The sequence below is a fragment of the Crinia signifera genome, chromosome 12 (genome assembly GCF_055691185.1).
Source record: "Crinia signifera chromosome 12, ASM5569118v1, whole genome shotgun sequence".
Taxonomy (NCBI): domain Eukaryota; kingdom Metazoa; phylum Chordata; class Amphibia; order Anura; family Myobatrachidae; genus Crinia; species Crinia signifera.
Genome location: NC_139228.1, coordinates 13,040,184 through 13,063,261, shown reverse-complemented (window position 1 = coordinate 13,063,261; position 23,078 = coordinate 13,040,184). Strand labels below are relative to the sequence as shown.

The 23,078-nt window shown below is 46.1% G+C and overlaps 1 long non-coding RNA gene across 5 annotated transcripts in view; it reads left to right on the top strand.

Annotated features, from left to right (window-relative positions):
* LOC146050525 (uncharacterized) overlaps positions 1-23,078 on the top strand; it is a 237,015-nt gene that overhangs the window by 20,473 nt on the left and 193,464 nt on the right. Inside the window, exon 1 of one of the 5 annotated variants that reach the window (XR_014466327.1) lies at positions 22,768-22,875. The exons of the other annotated variants lie outside the window; for them this stretch is intronic. This is a non-coding gene — a long non-coding RNA (uncharacterized LOC146050525). Of the gene's footprint in view, positions 1-22,767; positions 22,876-23,078 lie in introns of those variants that run through there. 5 annotated transcript variants of the gene reach the window in all.

The following is a 23,078-nucleotide window of genomic DNA, read 5'->3' as shown; positions in this document are numbered from 1 at the left end:
TTTGGATTTTGCAGCTCAGATTCTGGTGGAATGTTGGTGGGTGCTATGTCGCATTAGCAAGACCCCCGAAGCACCAATACAGTGGAACCCCCCCACAAGTGACCCCATTTTGCAAACTACACCCCTGAGGGAATTCATCTAGGGGTATAGTGTACATTTCAAACCCCCAGGGGTTTCACCAATTTTGATACAACTGGGCTGTGCAAATGAAAAATTACATTTTTTACACAAAAATGCAGTTCTGGCTCAAAATTTTTCATTTTCACAAGGAATGAAGGAGACAAAGCACCCCAAAATCTGTGCCCCAATTTCTCCCGAGTACGGCAATGCCTCACATGTGACCAAAAAATACCATTTGGGTGCATGGCAGGACTCAGAAGGGAAGGAGTGATTTTTGGATTTTGCAGCTCAGATTCTGGTGGAATGTTGGTGGGTGCTATGTCGCATTAGCAAGACCCCCGAAGCACCAATACAGTGGAACCCCCCCACAAGTGACCCCATTTTGCAAACTACACCCCTCAGGGAATTCATCTAGGGGTATAGTGTACATTTCAAACCCCCAGGGGTTTCACCAATTTTGATACAACTGGGCTGTGCAAATGAAAAATTACATTTTTTACACAAAAATGCAGTTCTGGCTCAAAATTTTTCATTTTCACAAGGAATGAAGGAGACCAAGCACCCTAAAATCTGTGCCCCAATTTCTCCCGAGTACGGCAATGCCTCATATGTGACCAAAAAATACCAGTTGGGTGCATGGCAGGACTCAGAAGGGAAGGAGTGATTTTTGGATTTTGCAGCTCAGATTCTGGTGGAATGAATGGTGGGTGCTATGTGGCATTAGCAAGACCCCCGAAGCACGGTGAAATGATGAACCTAATAATCCATAGATGTGTGGTATATTTTAAAACACTCCTTTATACATAGGCCGGGTTTGTCGGGGCAAGTTTCACAGTGGAAAATAGTATCCTTTCTTATTCCCTTTTTATAGCAAACTTTGCACCTTTTTTGTGTCCTGCCCTTTCTTGCAGTGGAGGGGATTTCGTTAGGAAAATGCTGCCCTGGTACAATACGGGGGCCAGTACTAGAAGTACTGGGGCCCTCTGCCTGCTGGTTCCCAAATATTAGGCCCTTTATGACTTCCTCTTGAAAGTGCATAAATGTCCCCCTCTGGCTGGTGAAGGAGAATTGCCCAATACTTACTTAGTTATCGGGGTTCGTCCTCATCTATAATTACCCTTTTGACCTCAATGTGATTACTTCTTAGAATTCCGTGAGAGTTAACCCCGTATATACAGATCAATAACAGAGACCACGTATGCAAGGTGTAACTCTGATTTAATTATGACAAAACAACATATTTATACATAACATACGGCGCTGGTTCAATTACATGATTGGTTAATATTTGGTGCAGAGGTAGGGGAATAACAGCATCTGTTGGCTTATACGTCGCCTTGTAGGGGAGTGTGTAGCAAAGTTATGAGAAATCACAGAATGTACGGTTTCTGAGGAAAGTTACAGAGTACGGGATAGCAAGCGAGTACTGGAAACAAGCCAGAACATAACTACTTGAGATAAGAAGGAACAGAAACTATAAGACAGAGAAACAAGATGGCTGATTAACCCTTCAATCCCCTCTTAGAATCAATGTCCTTTTTAGACAATTTGATTCTTGTAGATGGCATCTTGTTTGGTACGGTGAATTTTGACATATTCACCATAATCTTCTGGTGAGGGAGGGCTTTTGGCGAGATCAGTGTACATAGCAGGTGTTACATTATCCAGGTACTTGGAACCAATCTTCTTGCATATGGGAAAGACACAATATCCTACTATCATAAGTACGATAATTACAATGAGAATAAATATGCCTATTTGTGTTAGTGCGTGTTTCCAATCATTTAACCATCCAAACCAGCTACTCCAGGGGTCCGTGACACCTGAGTTCTTCTTGAGTTCGATGGATAAATCTTCTAGATGTTTAATAGCTAGGGTAGTTTTCCCATTAGGACCTGTGTTGTCTGGGATATAAGTACAGCATCCATCAACCTTACCTATGTACACACAGGTTCCTCCTTTCTCGGCAAGCATCATATCTAAAGCCATGCGATTCTGAAATGTCATTTGTGATGTAGCTTCCAACTGTTCAGCAATACCTTTCAAAGCGTCCCTAGTATCATTAACGAAGCGCTGTTGATTATAATATATGTAATTTATCCAGTTCACATTTTTATTGATGGTTACCTGGGGAAACAGGGACTCGAAGCCGGCAGCGACCTCATCACGAGCCTTAAATTCTTTAGGAACTCCCCGGGGAACACCAATAGTGTCTATGTATATGTGTGGATCGAAGCTTTCCTTTGGAGCTTCTCTTTTGTTTCTGGAGTTTGTGTTAGGTTTATCTGTGGGAGGAGGCTCAGGCAAATCGGCTGGGAGAATGTGTATGGGCATAATGATCTTTGCCAGGGCACACTCTCCTTTCCAAGGATTGTCCAGCTTTGTCCTGAGTCTCATGTCTCCACAAATAAAATAAATGTCTCCTAATGATTTTTTCATGGTGGGTACACTGATATGTCTTCGTTCAGCACAATACCCATCAGGAAACAATTTCAGATCTACAGTGTTTTGTGCAGTGCTGTTTGAGTAATAACATGTATAATTACCAGGATAAATGGTTATGGTACTACCAGGATTGGTATTCTTTACCATTATGGGATATTCTTTCTTCCATTGTTCACATTTAGTTTCTTCTACAATAGTATCAGTATACAGGCTAAAGAAACATTTATCTTGGTCTGAAGGTATGTGTATGGGCACCGTACCCAAGTGGGGTCTGGATTTTCCACACACATAACAATCAGTTTGATTAACTTTACGTGCATTATATTTCATCCATTCTAGCCAATAATTTACGTCAGATAATCCAGTTTCTATGGATATAGTGTCTTCGTAAGTGGGGTTGTTAATGGCTAACATTTCATTAAAAGTAGTGACATGTGGTTTAAAGAATGATGATGGTGTTTTAGGTTTTACAGTGGTTTTGAGGGCGGTGTATTCTGGGTTATCATACATGTCCTTTAAATGGAATCTTCCCCTTGGGCCCCCGCTTTCTCCTGATTGATGTTTACCCATGACATACAGTCCGGCATCGCCGGGGGCCGGGTTTTCTATGTTAATGATAAATTGGCTATTGCAAGTGCCCTTTTTTCGTAGGGACATACGGGTTAGTAAGGATCGACCATGGGACCATTTCTGGAGGCCAACATCGGGGCGATATCCCCAGTTTTGGCTGCTCTCAAAGACAGTGGTATCTGCTCTAGTGTTCCACCCAACAGCCCTCCATGAGTCGCAGGAATCTCCCCAGTAAGTGCTGGTGACACAGATATACACGTGACTTACTGCGTGTGGTGCGTGGTGGACATTACACAGCCATGGCAATGGTGGTTCTCCTCGGTTGCCGCCTTGATTATTTGAACAAAGTACAATATCACAATAAGAAAATATAAAAGTAGCGACAGTTGTACTAGAAGAATTATACCAGAAGGTAAAACGTCCATCATTCTGAGTAATATCAACTTCAGCAAAGCAGTTATAAAGAACAAGCCCGAGTAAAGTCGCTAGGGCTAAGGTGGGGGGAATCATGTCCTGTGTCGTTGTCCTCGGCTTCAGAATGTTGTATTTCTGATTCCTCGTCACTTCCAACCGGCAGTTCTTCTCCAGGTTGGAGGTCAGAGCCACTGGCCCCCGTTATTACCTCTCTCGTCCCGTCTGTGTCAGTCTCGGGATCGGTGTCGACCTCTGTGTTGACGTGTGGTGGAGGTGGAATTTTCTTCACTCTGGATGCATGGATCCACGTTGGTCCTTCGTCGGTGAGGACAGCCGTCCTGGTAACCGCGACCACTTCTGTTTCTGGACCGTAGGTGAAGTCTCCTGGATGCTTATTTCTGGGTAGGATCTTTACAACGACCTTGTCTCCAACCCTAAATGGGTGAGTGGGTATCTGTGGATGAGAAGGATTCTTAAAGATAACATTTTGTTCAACTTCATTAAGTTTCTGTATTAGGGATCTGACGTACTCTTCTCTTATTATTTCTAAGTCTCCTTCTGTGGTAACTAAAGGTTTCCTTGCCCAGGGAGTGGGGAAAGGTCTGCCCATTAGTACTTCAAAGGGGGAGTAATCTAGAGTCTTTTGTGGCGTCATTCTAATTTCAGCCAATACGATAGGAAGGACTTGTTTCCATTTTGCAAATGTACCTCCTGTAGCTTTACGTAGTTTATCCTTAAGAGTACGGTTCATGCGTTCCACGATACCGGAACTTTGTGGGTGATATGGAATGTGAAATTTCCATTCTATTTGCACTGCTTTGACTAGTTCTGCTGTGACTTTGGCTGTGAAGGCTGAACCTTTATCGCTATTGATTTGGAGCGGGCATCCCCAGCGCGGAATGATCTCTCGCGTGAGTATGCGGGCTACTGTTTTTGCATCTTCTGATTTAGTGGGATATGCTTCCGGCCATCGAGAAAACATGTCGACAATGACCAGGGCATATTCCTGTCTTCCTGCATTATTGATATGTGTAAAATCTATTTGAAGATGTGTGAATGGTGTGGTTGGGTATTCTAGATGTTGGTGTCTTGCTTTATTTGGGTTGTTTGGGTTGTTTCTAAGACACACTATACATCTACTGATGTACTGTTTTACAAGTTCTTTGGCATTAGTAATGTAGAAATCATTGGAGAGGAGTAAAGTAGTTGTTACTATACTATGGTGTCCTACTCCGTGGTAATGTGCTATGAACAATGATGCACTGGTTTGGGGTATACATGGTTTCCCCTCTTTGCAGATTAATCCAGTCCGTGGATTCTTCTGCAGTATTGGATATGTCCAATCGGATAGATCTGAATTAGAGGCAGCAGCCTGTAATTCTGTCAGTAGGTATGTATCATCTAACGAAGGAGGCGAGATGACAGCAAGAGTGAGGTTATATGTTGCTGTAGTGGCAGCACGTTTAGCAGCGGTATCAGCGAGAGCGTTGCCTTTGCTGATGTCATCCTTTCCTCCAGTGTGTGCTTTACAATGAAGGATGGCAATTTGAGATGGTAATGTAATTGCGTGTAAGAGATCTGTGATGAGTTGCGCATGTGATATGCCTTTCCCATCAGCGCCAGTGAAGCCTCGGCGTTGCCAGATCATACCATGATCATGAACAACTCCGTAAGCGTATTTGGAGTCTGTGTAAATTGTGACAGGTTTGTCTTTGTAAATGTGACAAGCTCGAGTGAGTGCAATGAGTTCTGCAGCCTGTGCTGACTGTAAGGGGATTGTCTTTGCTTCAAGGGTGGTGTTTGGAAGTTTAACCACTGCATATCCTGCCTGGTACGTGTTGTCATTGGGACGGCTGCAGGAGCCGTCAACAAATATTATGTCGGCATCGGGGATAGGCACAGTCGACATGTCTTGTCTGGGTGAAGTTTCTGAGTCAATTGTCAGAGTACAGTCATGTTGAGGCGGCGCCTCGTCGTCAGGTCCTTTAAGACCTAAAAGTGCGTTTAGTACAGGGACAGGTCCTTCTGAGTTTGTTGCGTATTTTACAGTGAGAGAAGGGTTCCCTAGTAGGAGTACTTCATAGCCGCTGAGTCTTTGGGCAGACATGTGTTGTGTGTGTAGACCTTTGAGGATGGAGAGGACATTATGTGTGGTATGTAACACAGTGGGATGTCCTAATGTAAGTGATGTGGACATCTCAACAACCATTGCACAGGCAGCCAGTGCTCGAAGACAAGCTGGCATTCCCTGCACAGTGACAGGCATTACCTTTGAGAAGAATGCGACTGGGCGCATTTTGCCTCCATGAAGTTGGGTTAGTACGCCCGCCATAGTTGTACATGTGTCCCTTGCAAACAAGTGAAATGATAACATATAGTCCGGGAGACCAAGCGCGGGACTCTGTACTAACATTTCTTTCAACTTTTCAAATGCAGAATACATTTCATCTGACCATTGTATAACCTTGGGTTTGTCTTTAAGTGTGCATTGTCTCAAGATATTATCATAGTAGGAACAATCAGAAATCCACTGTCTGCAGTAATTTACCATACCCAAGAAAGACAACATATCCTTCTGGGTAGTTGGGGTGACCAGGCCCAATACAGACTGTATGCGTTGTGGACTGATTTTCCTTTCTCCCTCAGAGAGTACAAAACCCAGGTAATTGACATGCGTTTTACACCATTGCAATTTTGCTCTTGACACCTTGTGTCCACATTCTGCTAACCAGTTTAACAATGAAATTCCATCTAACCGGCTGGCCTCCTCGGTGACACTACAGAGAAGCAGATCATCTGCATACTGTAGCAGGACAGAACTATGGGGGGGGTGCCATGGAGCCAATGTGGCTTGGAGGACTATGCTATAGACCACGGGAGAGTCAATATAGCCTTGGGGTAAACGACACCACGTTAATTGTTTACCTTCAAATGAAAAAGCAAAGAGTAATTGGGTCTCTGTGTCAATAGGAATACTGAAAAACGCATTTTTTAAGTCTATGACACTAAAGAAAGCTGCGTTTGCAGGGATGGCTGAGATGAGTGAATTGATGTCAGGTACTATGGGTGCAATAGGAACAATGAGATCATTTACTTTTCTCAAGTCTTGTACGAATCTAACAGAGCCATCGGCCTTAGCAACGGGGTTGATGGGTGTCGAGTAAGGTGAGACAATGTACCTGAGTATGCCTTGTTCGAGGAAGTCATGTATCATAGGTCTAAGACCTTCAATCTTTTCTGGTGAGAGTGGATATTGTCTGCAGAACACGGGTTGTGTATCTGGTTTGAGCTTGGCTTTGTATGGTGTACAGGGTATGAAGCCAGTGTCATGAGGGCCCTTGGCCCAAATTCTTTCATCAATCTGATCAAGGGAATCTTGTGATAAAAGGAAATGAGGTGATGTGACATGGAGTCCACTTCCTTTTGGGGAAGGTGTGATTGAGATGTGAAATTTACTAAATAAGTCTCGTCCAAGTAAATTTACAGGACATTCTGGGACGATTCTAAACCGGTGATGTCCTAAGTATCTGCCTTTGTCAGAATGTATGGTAATTGGGTCGGTCAGGTAGGTATCAGTGGGTATCCCGTTGATTCCCATTGAAGGAGTAGTCTTTTGCAGTTCACCATCATAGTTAAGGGAACATAGAACACTGGTAGTGGCCCCACTGTCTACTAGGAAGGACAGTTTCTTATCATCTACATATAATGTGATGAGGGGAGAATCTTCCCAGTGAGTAGTGAACTGTACAAAAGATGGGATACCCTCCTCCGGGCCCCGTCAATGGGTAGGGTCGGTCCAGTCAACTCTGAAACGTACGTGTTCTTGAGGTGGTGTAGGACCCTGTCGGGAAAGCCCTTGTTGGGGTCTTGGCGTGTAAGGTTGTTGTGGTTTCTGAGAAGGGAAAGGGCAATCTCTAGCCCAGTGTGTGTTCTGGCCACAGTTGAAACAAGTAGTCTGTTTATGAGCTGCGCCAGTGTTGTTGTAATCCCTGTTGTATGGTGGTGCACGAAAGGTTTGGTTCTGTGGAGGCCTAAAAGGTCTCCTGTTACTTTGTGGGGGTCCCCTATTTTGTCTATTGGGCGGACCCTTACTATTGTTCTGGAAGTTGTGAGTAGAGGAAACTGCAGTTTTCTTCATGTCAAAACAACCAGCTGATTCTTTCTCATACAAATGATCACTGAATTGTGGGATTTTATCAGAGGTCCAAGTGGAAACACTCTGTTTGACAGTGACAACTATGGATGGATGTAAATTGTTAATAAATGTGGATATGAGGAGTGTGTCCATCCCTTCAGGATCGAGACCTGCTTCCTCAGACCAACATTTTCTAAATCTTTTCCAAAACTCATTATATGATTCAGTGGATTTTTGTTTACAAGCCACTGCAATGGGCAATGAGGATTTGGTTTTAAATACTCTGATCATTTCTGTGGATATCTGGGTCCACAGGGTTTTGATTCCTTCAGGATTATTTAGAGGATAATCCTTGGTATTCATTTTTCCGGGACACTCACCTATAGTGGCGACATTGTTCCAGTTCCAATTTCTATTGTGATCTGTGACATTTTCAATGATTAGAACAATGTCATCATGTGTGTATTTGCGGCCTGAACAAGCCTTCTTTAAATAAGCTATGGTGCCTGTGGGGCTGACATGAGGTTTAGGGCAGTGTTTGATAATTTTATTTAATTCCTCAATGTCCATGGCTTTTATTAAGAGTTGTTCTCCGATGGTCATGAAGGGACCCACAAACGTGGAACAGGCGGCGCCACCAGAGGCAGAATCTTCTGTGTCTGATTGCGCATCACCTGAGGTTTCCAGGTTGGTGCCTTTTCTAGTAACTCTGGGTTTTGTTAGGGAGCTCTGGTCAATTATGGAACCATCGGCAGATACTCTAGTTTCCCTTTGTTCTAATTCTTTTAATTCTTTTGCTCTTTCTTGTAATTCTAGAATGTATTCTTCTATTTCCTGTGAAGTGGGTTTTTTAACGGGAAATTTGTATTTATCATCAGTGGCTGGCTCAGAGTCACCACTGGAAGTTGATGCCCTCCGTGGTCTATCAGGGTGACCATCAATAGGAGGGGGCACTTGGTCCGGTGGGTGTCTTTCCGGTGCGGGTGGTGCGCCAGGGATGTTAGGTGCACTAGGATATAAGGTGTGGTGACCTATGGCTAACAGGTCTGTGTCTGTGAGTGAGGGATATACCGGACTGTAGGAGGGTGGAGATAGTATTTTAACTACTTTCTTAATTCTTTTTTCTTCTTTTTGATGTAATGATTTTGATATTTGTCTTATTTGTCTTTGTTTCTTTGTAATTGTGGTGTCATGCCAGAAGGGAGCAATGGTAAGCCATTGCTCGCCTCCAGCAGACATGTATTTCATGTCCCAAGATGGGTCTGCATCATACCATGGCCAGGCTTGTTTATCTCCAAGACATAAACCTTTTACCATTTCCATGTAGTATGGGTAATTTCCACCATCTCTGGGAAAGGCATCTTCACTTCCACAATTTTCGGTCCACCCCGCTAAATTATCTACCCAAGGGTCAATTAAAAAGTAATTGGTAGGTGAATTACGTGCCACGTAATCTTTACATGTTTCACTGGGTAGTGGAGGTGGGTAGACTACAGTCATTTTACTTTGTTTTGATCCCATATTTGTGTACAGTTCTATTATGATTCCGTGTGAATGCTTTCCACTTTTTGATTTGTTGTTGATGACTATAATCTTCACTAAGATCTATGAGGTTTAGAATCTGGCTACTTTCTGGTAATTGTTTTATTTGTTCAATAGATTTCGGGCAAATAATGGGATAGGTGAAAAGATTGATTGGTAGATCTGTCACGAAGGAAGGATAGAGTTGATCAATATATCTACTGGTGATTTCTGTGCGTAAGTGACAACCTACTATGAGGACTGCCTCATACACAATGCCATTAGAGAATGTTTTAATTGTGGATTTAAATCTTGTCCTTTGTTCGTTGACAGATACCAATATTGGATAATATTCTGGATTCTTATACCACAATATTAAACTACTTTGGCAACTATTGCAATTTCCTATCGGTGGACATTCATAATCTGACATGTAATATGAGAGCGTGAAAAGATTCAAAGTGTATGGACCAGGGGCGTCATCACAGAGAGGCAGGTAAAACCTGTTGCAGCAGACTGTGAGGGTTAGTCTTTATCCAAACACTTATAGAATCATGTATTCACTTTAGACATCTCATAAATTGTTATTTATATATGATTTGTTAGTGGAACCACAGACTGTCTATGTGACAGTGGATAGAGTCCAGTGGTTATAATGTGAAAACTGTATATGAAGCCTCACGTTGCGTTACTCCGAAGGGGAGAACATAAGTCCGCAAGTCTGTTGGCATACAGTAATCAATGAGACAATAGAGTTATTGTGCGTGAACTTACCAACCGCACGGCACAAAATTAAAACAGATATCAGTTGTGCGTAAACTTACCACCCACACAATGATATTATAATATAAAACTTATATTTTATAAAAGTGACAGTAAGGAATGGCCATGAAAAGGTTTTAAGTGATCAAATTGAGGTACTATGAATTAGTTTATAGACTCCCAGTCTCCTCGTACTCCAAGTACGGCAATCTGATCCCAGATCAGTCTGTGTATATAAAATAAAAGTTCAAGACTTTACTACGTGATCTCTGATACTCTCCGAGAGTAGAGTCACAGGTTCAGGTCGAAATATGTCTATGATCTTACATTAATTTCAGAGCAGACTCTGGGTCTGGTGACAGGTATGTAATAATAGACTTCGATCCCGGTGGCCGAGCCCCCAGCTTGAAGGAGAAATGCCCAATACTTACTTAGTTATCGGGGTTCGTCCTCATCTATAATTACCCTTTTGACCTCAATGTGATTACTTCTTAGAATTCCGTGAGAGTTAACCCCGTATATACAGATCAATAACAGAGACCACGTATGCAAGGTGTAACTCTGATTTAATTATGACAAAACAACATATTTATACATAACATACGGCGCTGGTTCAATTACATGATTGGTTAATATTTGGTGCAGAGGTAGGGGAATAACAGCATCTGTTGGCTTATACGTCGCCTTGTAGGGGAGTGTGTAGCAAAGTTATGAGAAATCACAGAATGTACGGTTTCTGAGGAAAGTTACAGAGTACGGGATAGCAAGCGAGTACTGGAAACAAGCCAGAACATAACTACTTGAGATAAGAAGGAACAGAAACTATAAGACAGAGAAACAAGATGGCTGATTAACCCTTCAGCTGGTAGAACGGAATAGCACGTAAGCGTTATACAGTGCCATCTGGATGATATACACGGCCAGCTTCTTGTACCAGATTTTTGTTTTCCGCAGGGGACTGTACGGCTTCAGTACCTGATCTGAAAGATCCACTCCGCCCATGTACTTATTGTAATCTAGGATACAATTAGGTTTTGAGGTGTGGGTACTGGTACCTCATACAGGGATGGAGGTGGTACTGTCTCCATGAATTGTTGTCAGTATAAGGACATCCCTCTTGTCCTTATATTTGACCAACAACATATTTTCGGTGGATTGTGCCCTGCTTTCACCCCTTCTCAGTACTTGGGCAATGTGCGTTTTTGGGAGGCCTCTTTGGTTCTTGCGCAAGCTGCTGTACCTCTTGAATCCTTCCCTTCATATACCCTAAACCTGTGGGTGTACCCTGAGGTGCTTTCACACAGTTTATACATTTTTATGCCATACCTTGCCCTCTTACTGGGAAGGTACTGGCGGAATTTAACCCTTCCTTTAAAATGTATAAGGGACTCGTCGATACAAATACATTTTTCAGGGATGTACATCTCTGCAAATTTGGCACTGACATGATCAATGACCGGCCTGACTTTGAATAGCCGGTCAAAGGTGGGATCATCTCTGGGTGGGCACTGTGCATTATCGGTGTAATGTAAAAATTTAAGGATTGTCTCAAAACGAGTCCGAGTCATGGCCATACGGTAAAATGGGGTGCTGTACAGAACATCTGTACTCCAATATTGCCTAGTTTCTGGCTTTTTTACTATGCCCATATGTAACACCAGACCCCAAAACGTCATCATCTCTACTGCATCTACAGGGGTCCACCTAGCAAATGATGACGTGGGGTTTTGAGCAATAAACTGCTGGGCATATAAATTACTTTGGTCCACCATTAAATTTATAAAATCATCAGAGAAAAATAATTTGAAAAAGTCAATTTCTCTGAGACCTGTTGAATCAAATTGGATTCCTGGGATGGCCAAAAACTCAGGAACCTGGGGCTCAAAATTGTCTGGTGGTGGGGTCCATACGGGATCAATCATTTGGGGGGGGGTCTCAGCTGCTCTACGGGGGCGTCTTTGAGGGGGTCCCTCATCACTAGAGGAGGAAGAGGAGCTTAAGACGAATCCTTCAAATTCCCCGCTTGCATCACTGGCTGTGTCAGAGTCAGAGGCAAGCATGGCATATGCCTCCTCCGCTGAATACATTCTTCTGGATGACTGGGATGACATTTGGGATGACATTTGGGATGCCATTTTTATTTTTGTGTTTCTGTAAGTGTAATGTTTCAAGACGTGTATAGTGTAGGGGGGGTACAAACTTTATTTCAACACGGGGGGTATGTAGTGTGTAGTGTGTATGTAGTGCAGAAAAAAAAAATACTTTATACAGGAATTTGATCCCAATAAAAAAAAAAAAAAAAAAAGGTCCTGCGCCAAAAATTGAGCACAGATGTTGGTCAGTAACGTCCGTCACTGAACAGCACTCAAAGGCAACAGGACACCCACAAAAGCAACGTGGGTGTAAAAACAATTTAAAAAAAAAAATACCACAGCACTCTCCAAAAAAAAAAACAATTTAGAAAAAACTGCAGAAAAAAAATTATATCAACCCTGTGCCAAAAATGCTGTTCAGTGATGTACGTCACTGATCAGCGGCCACAGGACACCCACAAAAGCAACGTGGGTGTAATAAACCACAGCACTCTCCAAAAAAAAAAAAAACAATTTAAAAAAACTGCAGAAAAAAATTATATCAACCCTGTGCCAAAAATGCTGTTCAGTGATGTACGTCACTGATCAGCGGCCACAGGACACCCACAAAAGCAACGTGGGTGTAATAAACCACAGCACTCTCCAAAAAAAAAAAACAATTTAAAAAAAACTGCAGAAAAAAAATTATATCAACCCTGTGCCAAAAATGCTGTTTAGTGATGTACGTCACTGATCAGCGGCCACAGGACACCCACAAAAGCACCCACAAAAGCAACGTGGGTGTAAAAACAAAACCCCACTGCAATCCCCCCCCAAAAAAAAAAAACTGCAGATCAGTGATGCAACACTGATTAGCAGTGAGGGGCAGCAGGCAGACAACTGTGGGTGCAACCTGACAGGGTATATATAAAAAAAAAACCCTGGACCCCCAAAAAGTTGCTGATCAGTTAATTAATTTAAACTGATCAGCACAAAAGGGGGGGCAGCAGTCAGTTGCACAGGCAGCACAACCTTTGGTGCAACTGACAGGTATATATATAAACAAAAAAAAACCCAAAAAGTTGCTGATCAGCACAGATATACTGATCAGCACAAAAGGGGTGCAGCAGACACAAAATATAGCACTCTCTATCACTCTCTATCACTCTCTGTCACTCTTTGTCACTATCTATCACTATCTCTCACGATCTGTGACTCTATGACACTGCAGCAGCAGCACACAGGAAGTCACAAGATCCAGGAAGCATCCAGCTGCTGGCAGCACGCTACCAGCGGTGATCAGCGGTGATCAGGTAAGTATCAGGCAAGGTTCAGGTATGTATAGCACGACAGAGTGGCCGGTGACCGCTCTGCACGCAATTCCAGACCGGAATGGCGTCTGCAGCGCAGTCACCGTTAGTGTAAATGCCGCGCCTTGGCTGTGATTGGTCCGTCGGTCCGACGGACCAATCACAGCCTTGGGGGCAGGTGGGGTGAGGTGTGTCATATTCGCCGGTAACACAGGAAAACGCTGCGATTGGCTGTTCACATTGAACAGCCAATCACAGCGATCGGCGACGGGGGGGGGGGGGAGGCATCGCCGCCCCCCCTGGACTTGCTGGGACATGTCTGCTGTCAGGGACAGCAGACATGTTTAAACTGTCACCGCGTCTATAGACGCGGGGACAGTTTAAAGTCATGACGTGTATATATACGTCATGTGTCGGGAAGTACAGCCCGGCCATGACGTATATATACGTCAAATGTCGGGAAGGGGTTAAGCCCCATACACACTAGACAAGAAAGAAAAATATTTTATTTTCTCATCTGATGTGTACACTCTATATCGTTAACAATAAGTGCCCCTACACGTCGGTAACAACCCCACTCCCTCCTCTGTACATGTACAGAGGAGGGAGGATCTCCTTAACGAGGGCCATGCTGCAGCATTGCGCCCTGCTCCCCACCCACCAATGTGGGGCGGACGCGGATTACTTGACGTGTATTCCATTGTGGTCGCCACGCTTCGGGCCCGTTTACCGCGTCCCCTCGTGGTATGTAACATGGAGCACTGGCAAATGCGTCCTTTATTGTGCATGAGACGCGCTTGCGCACCACATCCCCCCTTTGTGCAGGAGACGCACGCGCTACCGATCCCCTAACCTTGAAGCAGACGCGGGCAGGGTCGCCCTACCCTGCCGCAAGAATGAGACGTATGAGACGCTCGTGCATCTCAGCCAGATAGAGCGCCTCTCCGCCGGTGTCCGCCAGTGCAGGGGATCTTGCGGTTACTGGCGCTGTCTGAGAGGCGCGCACTAGGCTTCCCGGGGACAGTACGGTGACTACACTAGGCTGCTGTTGGGCTACGCTGACTACACTAGGCTGCCGTTGGGCTACGCTGACAGCATAGCGTACGGTGGCATCCTCAAACTACACAACGCTGTAACTACACTACACTTTTGAAAACCAACACGAATCACCCCCTAGATTTTGTGACTACCAGGAGCCGTACACACTGGGCAACTGGGAGGGGGAGGGGTGCACGACACGTGCATTCAACCAAGTGCCGTTAACCTGCTCGCTGGGCTCCGAACACACACACACTGCCCAGAGAGCAGGGCCCAATGTCATAGTGCCCAGCTCTAGCATTGCACGGGTCACCCAGAAGTGTGTGATATGGTTGAAGTTACTACTTCCCCTTCTCTTCCATATATAGCATTCCAGACCCTAAGTGCACAGATGTGTCCACATACATCAGGGCTTCTAGTAGCGCCGGCCATTTTCTTGGAGCCTTATTCTGTTATATAGCATCACTCGCAGCTGGCGCATTTTGCACAACACGACTTGCATTGCATGGAGCATAGATGTATGTGGACACATCTGTATATTCAGCGTTTCACATCGTTTATAGTCTGTACCTAGAGCTTTGGCCCTACCTGTATCTGTTCATCGGCCTCTGTCCTGTGGTTGGGGTACAACGAGTGGGCAATTCAGTCTGCTGCGAGTTTGTTCATGAACCTCACACACATTGTGCTCCCCAGGAAATGTGAGATCCAGTTAGAACTTAGCGGTACCCATGGGCAGAGCGCACAGATTCTCCTCTACACTGCCACCTAGGAGTAGGGCATGAACAAGTTTGGAAACAATGCTGGACCCCAATAAGGGGCAGCTGAGATAGCAGTGCCATGTAGGAGGTTTCGAGTTGCCGTAAGGAAACCACTGGTTTTAAAAGGTGTCAAATGTCTAGTTTTATGGAAAAAGGATAACAAGCAAGTGAAAGTCTTTGTAACATTACATTTGCTTTTTCTATGATTTTATACAAGTTTGTAAAATGTAGGAATTTACACTTTTACCTTTTCTTCAATTTCAAAGAGCTCTCTTCCAAATCATCTCCGCCTGCCTCTCCCACACATCATCAATGCCTCCACCTGTCTCTCCCACATCATCTACGCCTCCGCCTGCCTCTCCCCCATCATCTACGCCTCCGCCTGCCTCTCCCACATCATCTACGCCTCCGCCTGCCTCTCCCACATCATCATCTACGCCTCTGCCTGCCTCTCCCACATCATCATCTACACCTCTGCCTGCCTCTCCCACATCATCATCTACGCCTCTGCCTGCCTCTCCCACATCATCATCTACGCCTCTGCCTGCCTCTCCCACATCATCTACGCCTCCCTCTCCCACATCATCTACGCCTCTGCCTGCCTCTCCCACATCATCTACGCCTCCACCTGTCTCTCCCACATCATCTACGCCTCCACCTGCCTCTCCCCCATCATCTACACCTCCGCCTGCCTCTCCCCCATCATCTACACCTCCGCCTGCCTCTCCCCCATCATCTACGCCTCCGCCTGCCTCTCCCCCATCATCTACGCCTCCGCCTGCCTCTCCCCCATCATCATCTACGCCTCCGCCTGCCTCTCCCACATCATCATCTACGCCTCCGCCTGCCTCTCCCACATCATCTATGCCTCCGCCTGCCTCTCCCACATCATCATCTATGCCTCCGCCTGCCTCTCCCACATCATCATCTATGCCTCCGCCTGCCTCTCCCACATCATCATCTACGCCTCCGCCTGCCTCTCCCACATCATCATCCACGCCTCCGCCTGCCTCTCCCACATCATCTACGCCTCCGCCTGCCTCATCATCTATGCCTCCGCCTGCCCCTCCCACATCATCATCTATGCCTCCGCCTGCCCCTCCCACATCATCTACGCCTCCGCCTGCCTCTCCCACATCATCTACGCCTCCCTCTCCCTCATCATCTACGCCTCCGCCTGCCTCTCCCACATCATCATCTACGCCTCCGCCTGCCCCTCCCACATCATCATCTATGCCTCCGCCTGCCCCTCCCATATCATCATTTATGCCTCCGCCTGCCTCTCCCACATCATCTACGCCTCCGCCTGCCTCTCCCACATCATCTACGCCTCCGCCTGCCTCTCCCTCATCATCTACGCCACCGCCTGCCTCTCCCTCATCATCTACGCCTCCGCCTGCCTCTCCCTCATCATCTACGCCTCAGCTTGCCTCTCCCACATCATCATCTATGCCTCCGCCTGCCCCTCCCACATCATCATTTATTCCTCCACCGGCCTTCTCCCACATCATCTACGCCTCCGCCTGCCTCTCCCACATCATCTACGCCTCCGCCTGCCTCTCCCACATCATCTACGCCTCCGCCTGCCTCTCCCACATCATCTACGCCTCCGCCTGCCTCATCATCTATGCCTCCGCCTGTCTCTCCCTCATCATCTACGCCTCCGCCTGCCCCTCCCACATCATCATCTATGCCTCCGCCTGCCCCTCCCACATCATCATTTATGCCTCCACCTGCCTCTCCCACATCATCTACGCCTCCGCCTGCCTCTCCCACATCATCTACACCTCCCTCTCCCTCATCATCTACGCCTCCGCCTGCCTCTCCCTCATCATCTACGCCTCCGCTTGCCTCTCCCACATCATCATCTATGCCTCCACCTGCCCCTCCCACATCATCATTTATGCCTCCACCGGCCTCTCCCACATCGTCTACGCCTCCACCTGCCTCTCCCACATCGTCTACGCCTCCGCCTGCCTCTCCCACATCATCTACGCCTCCGCCTGCCTCTCCCACATCATCTACGCCTCCGCCTGCCTCATCATCTATGCCTCCGCCTGCCTTTCCCTCATCATCTACGCCTCCGCCTGCCCCTCCCACATCATCATCTATGCCTCCGCCTGCCCCTCCCACATCATCATTTACGCCTCCACCTGCCCCTCCCACATCATCATTTATGCCTCCACCTGCCTCTCCCACATCATCTACGCCTCCGCCTGCCTCTCCCACATCCTCTATGCCTCCGCCTGCCTCTCCCACATCATCTACGCCTCTGCCTGCCTCTCCCACATCACCTACGCCTCCGTCTGCCTCTCCCTCATCATCTACGCCTCCCTCTCCCTCATCATCTATGCCTCCGCCTGCCTCTCCCTCATCATCTACGCCTCCGCCTGCCTCTCCCACATCATCATCTACGCCTCCGCCTGCCCCTCCCACATCATCATCTACGCCTCCGCCTGCCCCTCCCACATCATCATTTATGCCTCCGCCTGCCTCTCCCACATCCTCTACGCCTCCGCCTGCCTCTCCCACATCCTCTACGCCTCCGCCTGCCTCTCCCACATCATCTACGCCTCCGCCTGCCTCTCCCACATCATCTACGCCTCCGCCTGCCTCTCCCACATCATCTACGCCTCCCTCTCCCTCATCATCTATGCCTCCGTCTGCCTCTCCCTCATCATCTACGCCTCCGCCTGCCTCTCCCACATCATCATCTACGCCTCCGCCTGCCTCTCCCACATCATCATCCACGCCTCCGACACATACTACACAAAAAGGGCAATGTGTATACAAAAAGGGGTACTTGTGTACAATCACGGCTCCCACGCTGTCCATCGCATACTAAAAAATCACATTGCATGCGATTTTTAACAGAAATGCATCCAAATGCATTGAAATTAGTATCAAACATGTTCAATGGCCCCCAAATGTCATTTTTCAGGCTGTACCACCCCCACTATCAACGCAAACCCGAAACGTGGCGAGCGCAGCGGTACGCGTCCTACGTCCTTTTCATACCCCCACTATCCACGTCGGCGTGGAGTTGAGAATAGAAAGTGTGGTGAGCGCAGCGAGCCACCGAGCCCGAAGCGTGGCGAGCGGACACGGATACCTTCACAGGTATACGCGTCCCCTCGCGGGCTTCACAGGTGTCCGCGTCCGTTTGCCACGCTTCGGGCTCGGTGGCTCGTTGCGCTCGCCACACTTTCTGTTCTCAACTCCACGCCGACGTGGATAGTGGGGGTATGAAAAGATCGTAGGACGCGTACCGCTGCGCTCGCCACGCTTCGGGTTCGCGTTCATAGTGGGGGTGGTACAGCCTAAAAAATGACATTTGGTGGCCATTGAACATGTTTGTTACAAATTTCAATGCATTTGGATGCATTTCTGTTAAAAATCGCATGCGATTTTTAAAAAAAAAGTCATAAAAACGGCAAAAATCGCATGCCATCGCATGCCACTACATATGGCATGCGATGGGAGCCGTGAAAGTACACAAGTACCCAAAAAGAAAACACATTAGGCAGCACACTGCTCCTGGCATACTGCCTGGCATTTCCCAGGTAGCATATTCAGCGGTGCGGGTGCAGCGGACACAAATCAGCAAGTAAATGTGGCCTGGCAGTGGGACTTTGGAGGCTATGGGCCTGTGGGTGCTCTTCATTTTTTGTGGGTGCTCGGGCCCTTGAGCACGCACAGAATCGGCGCCTATGCCTCCCTCTCCCACATCATCATCTACGCCTCCGCCTGCCTCTCCCACATCATCATCTACGCCTCCACCTGCCCCTCACATCATCATCTACGCCTCCGCCTGCCCCTCCCACATCATCATCTACGCCTCCACCTGCCCCTCCCACATCATCATCTACGCCTCCACCTGCCCCTCACATCATCATCTACGCCTCCACCTGCCCCTCCCACATCATCATCTACGCCTCCACCTGCCCCTCCCACATCATCATCATCTACGCCTCCGCCTGCCTCTCCCACATCATCTACGCCTCTGCCTGCCTCTCCCACATCATCTACGCCTCCGCCTGCCTCTCCCACATCATCTACGCCTCCGCCTGCCTCTCCCACATCATCTACGCCTCCGCCTGCCTCTCCCACATCATCTACGCCTCCGCCTGCCTCTCCCACATCATCTACGCCTGCCTCTCCCACATCATCTACGCCTGCCTCTCCCACATCATCTATGCCTCCACCTGCCTCTCCCACATCGTCATCTACGCCTCCACCTGCCTCTCCCACATAGTCATCTACGCCTCCACCTGCCTCTCCCACATCGTCATCTACGCCTCCACCTGCCCCTTTCACATCATCATCTACGCCTTCACCTGCCCCTTTCACATCATCATCTACGCCTCCACCTGCCCCTTTCACATCATCATCTACGCCTCCACCTGCCCCTTGCACATCATCATTTACGCCTCCACCTGCCCCTCCCACATCATCATCTCCACCTGCCCCTCCCACATTATCATCTACGCCTCCACCTGCTTCTCCCACATCATCTAACCAATTAGAATTTTTTCGAGAAATTCACCTAAAACTGGCCAAATTATACTAGTTAAACCCCTCCAATTGCAAGATTATTAAATATGAGGAGCATACCAGTAGTTCTGCATTGTGTCCTGGCAATAATTCTTTAAAATAAAGATTCTCCATATATTTTCTGTTCCTCACAGGGGCCCGCACAAAATAACGCAGTCTTCAGTTAAGCTGGCCATATATCTACAGATCGATTGTCAGATTGGGCTGGTTGGAACAAAAACCTGGTAATGGATGAGAGTAAATGACAGTTGATCATTTGCATAGAATTGCTGGAAAACTGACAAAAACTGTCAGGGCTATTTCACATGTTCTGGCTCCTGCCGGGCGGCGAAACCCCGCACGGCCAAATGCCGTGCCGCACACAGTAGTTATTAAATGGACACGATTGTGTTATTAAATGGACAGATCACGTGTGTGCACCACGTGATCCCGGTACAGGGATCACGTGGTGCACACACGTGATTTCAGGTATTGGGACCGTTAATCCCGTTTGGAGCAAGTACCGAAGGAGCTGAAGCAGACGCAGCAGGGAACAGGTAACGGGGGTACGCCTGTGTAGATGTCCGGTGGATTCGGAAGAATCACTGACACTCACAGACTACACCACCCGCATTTTCCTAATTTTTGTAACAGCGGGCATGTCAGACTGACGCGGAGGACCGAGGATAGTCTCCGGCGCGTCTGTACATTGCTTAGCCGTTGGAGGGGGGCGAATCCCCGACTCACAACAGGTGAGCAGACTGGAGTGCTCTGTTTGGCCGCAAACACGCACATACTGAGGCTTGTCCCGCTTATATCAAATGCTACCATCTCCCAGAATCTGTGATCATTATTAAGTTAAACGCTTAGCCCTTCTAGGGAATAGGTGAAAATTGTTTGTCTCCAACGAGATTTGTATAAGTGAGATATAAATGTATGTATGTGTTATACAGTAACAGAGCGCTTGGATTTGAGAGATATATTATTTTTACATATACCAGTTTTTAATATATAGATACAGACAAAAACATTTTTTCAAAAATTAAAAAATAATTTAATTATCAGTCACAAAGGTACCGGCCGATACCAAACAATTAACACATATAATTAAGAGATATCACAATACAAATTGGGATTACCCTAAAGAGAAAAAAACAGAATATACATATAAAATGAAGGATAAAAAAAAAAAAAAGGTGTGTGTGTGTGTGTGTGTGTGTGTGTGTATATATATATATATATATATATATATATATATATATATATATATATATATACACACACACACACTTTGATCCACTTATGGCAACCTGATGTTGAAGCCTGATCTTTGAGAAAGCCGCCTACACAAGGAAGCGGGGAAACGCGTCAGTTCGTAATCTATTGTATCTACACCAAAAGGTACTGCCGGCCGGCTTACTGGGAACTACACACCGCTAATGCGCTGCATCTCCAGCTCATTCCCTTGAATACCCTTTTGTGGTCTGAAGATTAGACCCTCTGCCTGATGCTCTCCAGCCTGCACAAACAGAAGAGGTGGTAAATATACTAATAATTATTATCATTACAACTAATACCACTAACGCTGGACTGCTAACACCTGCCTAATATGCGGACTGCTTTAATATCAGACTAAACACCCTTTTACCTGATACCCTCCAGCCTGCATATACAGAGGAGGTGGTAAATACACTAATCACTAAAACAACTAATACTGGACTGCTTTATCTGCTTAATATCTGGACTGCTTCAACATCAGGTTGCCATAAGTGGATCAAAGTGTGTGTGTGTGTGTATATATATATATATATATATATATATATATATATATATATATATATATATATATATATATATATATATATATATATATATATATATTATATATATATATATACACCTTTTTTTTTTTTTTTTTTATCCTTCATTTTATATGTATATTCTGTTTTTTTCTCTTTAGGGTAATCCCAATTTGTATTGTGATATCTCTTAATTATATGTGTTAATTGTTTGGTATCGGCCGGTACCTTTGTGACTGATAATTAAATTATTTTTTAATTTTTGAAAAAATGTTTTTGTCTGTATCTATATATTAAAAACTGGTATATGTAAAAATAATATATCTCTCAAATCCAAGCGCTCTCTTACACTCTTGTTCTTTGGCTCTTTCTGATAGGATTGGTTATCCTAATAAGTCAGCAGCTGGATTTGACAGATCTATTAACAATTATAAATTTATATTGTCATTAGCGCTACTATTTCTCCCCCATTTTATACAGTAACAACCTCATATGCTCAGTATATATATTCATAAAAGAGTATTAGCTCCCTTCAAACCAATGACATTGTCCAAGTGAGCTAAACACTGGTGGATAATTACACTGGGATTACCATAAGCAGTTTGAATGTAATATATGTAGCAATAACTGTAACCACCATGTTTTGAATTGACAATTGAAACATATAAATTCAACTTTGCCTGTGTCTCAAAAGATCTGTGATCCATAGGGGATCTAGTGATACAAGTGTTTCTTCTTTTTTCTCTTTCCTCTCTTTTATGTGCATTGCTAGAATTTAGCAAACAACAAATAGCACTAAGGAAAAAGGTGGTTTCATTATACAGAAAATCCATAACTGAAGCGATAAGAAATATTATGATTATTTGTATACAGTGAAAATAGAGTAAAAAAAATGTATTTGTGTTATTTCACAGGGAATATGAGCAGTGGCGCCGGAACGGGGGGGGCGAGGGGGCAGCTTGCCCCCCCCCAAAATTACTGAGGCGGCGCTATCGGATTCCTGCTCGGCGCCGGCGGGCGGGCGGCTGATTAATCAGTAATATAGGCGGGCGGGCGGTGGGCTGATTAAGCCTCCCACCCGTCCGCCTATATTACTGATTAATCGCAGCCTCCCGCCCGCCGGCGCCGAGCAAGAAGAATCATGGCGGGCGGGGGTCAGGTGCTTAGGTGTACCTGCCGGGAGTCCCCCACCCCACCTGCAGTCTCAGACAGAGAAGCACGGGCAAGTGGATGATCATGACGACGCCTGCCCGTGCGTCTGACGTCACATGGAAGAGCCGGACGGCAGAGGTCCTGTGCGCTGGCAGCTGTGGCGCAGGAAAGTGGGTGGGAGCCGCAGCAGTCTGTGTGGATGAAGTGGACTAGGGGGTAGGAATCCAGGGGACTGTCCTGTGTCTGGTAAGAGAGCCAAGCACAGCATTATATTTAATTTGTGTATAATTTGTATGATCTGACAGTGTGCCCATTAGATCAAATAAATGTGCACTGTGTGTAACTACTGGGGATGTAAACATTTGTTGGGATTCATCTGCTAATGTATTGGAGGGGGGATAGTATGCCGCTGCCCTGTGTATAATGCCCACGTGTATATGCCGCTGCCC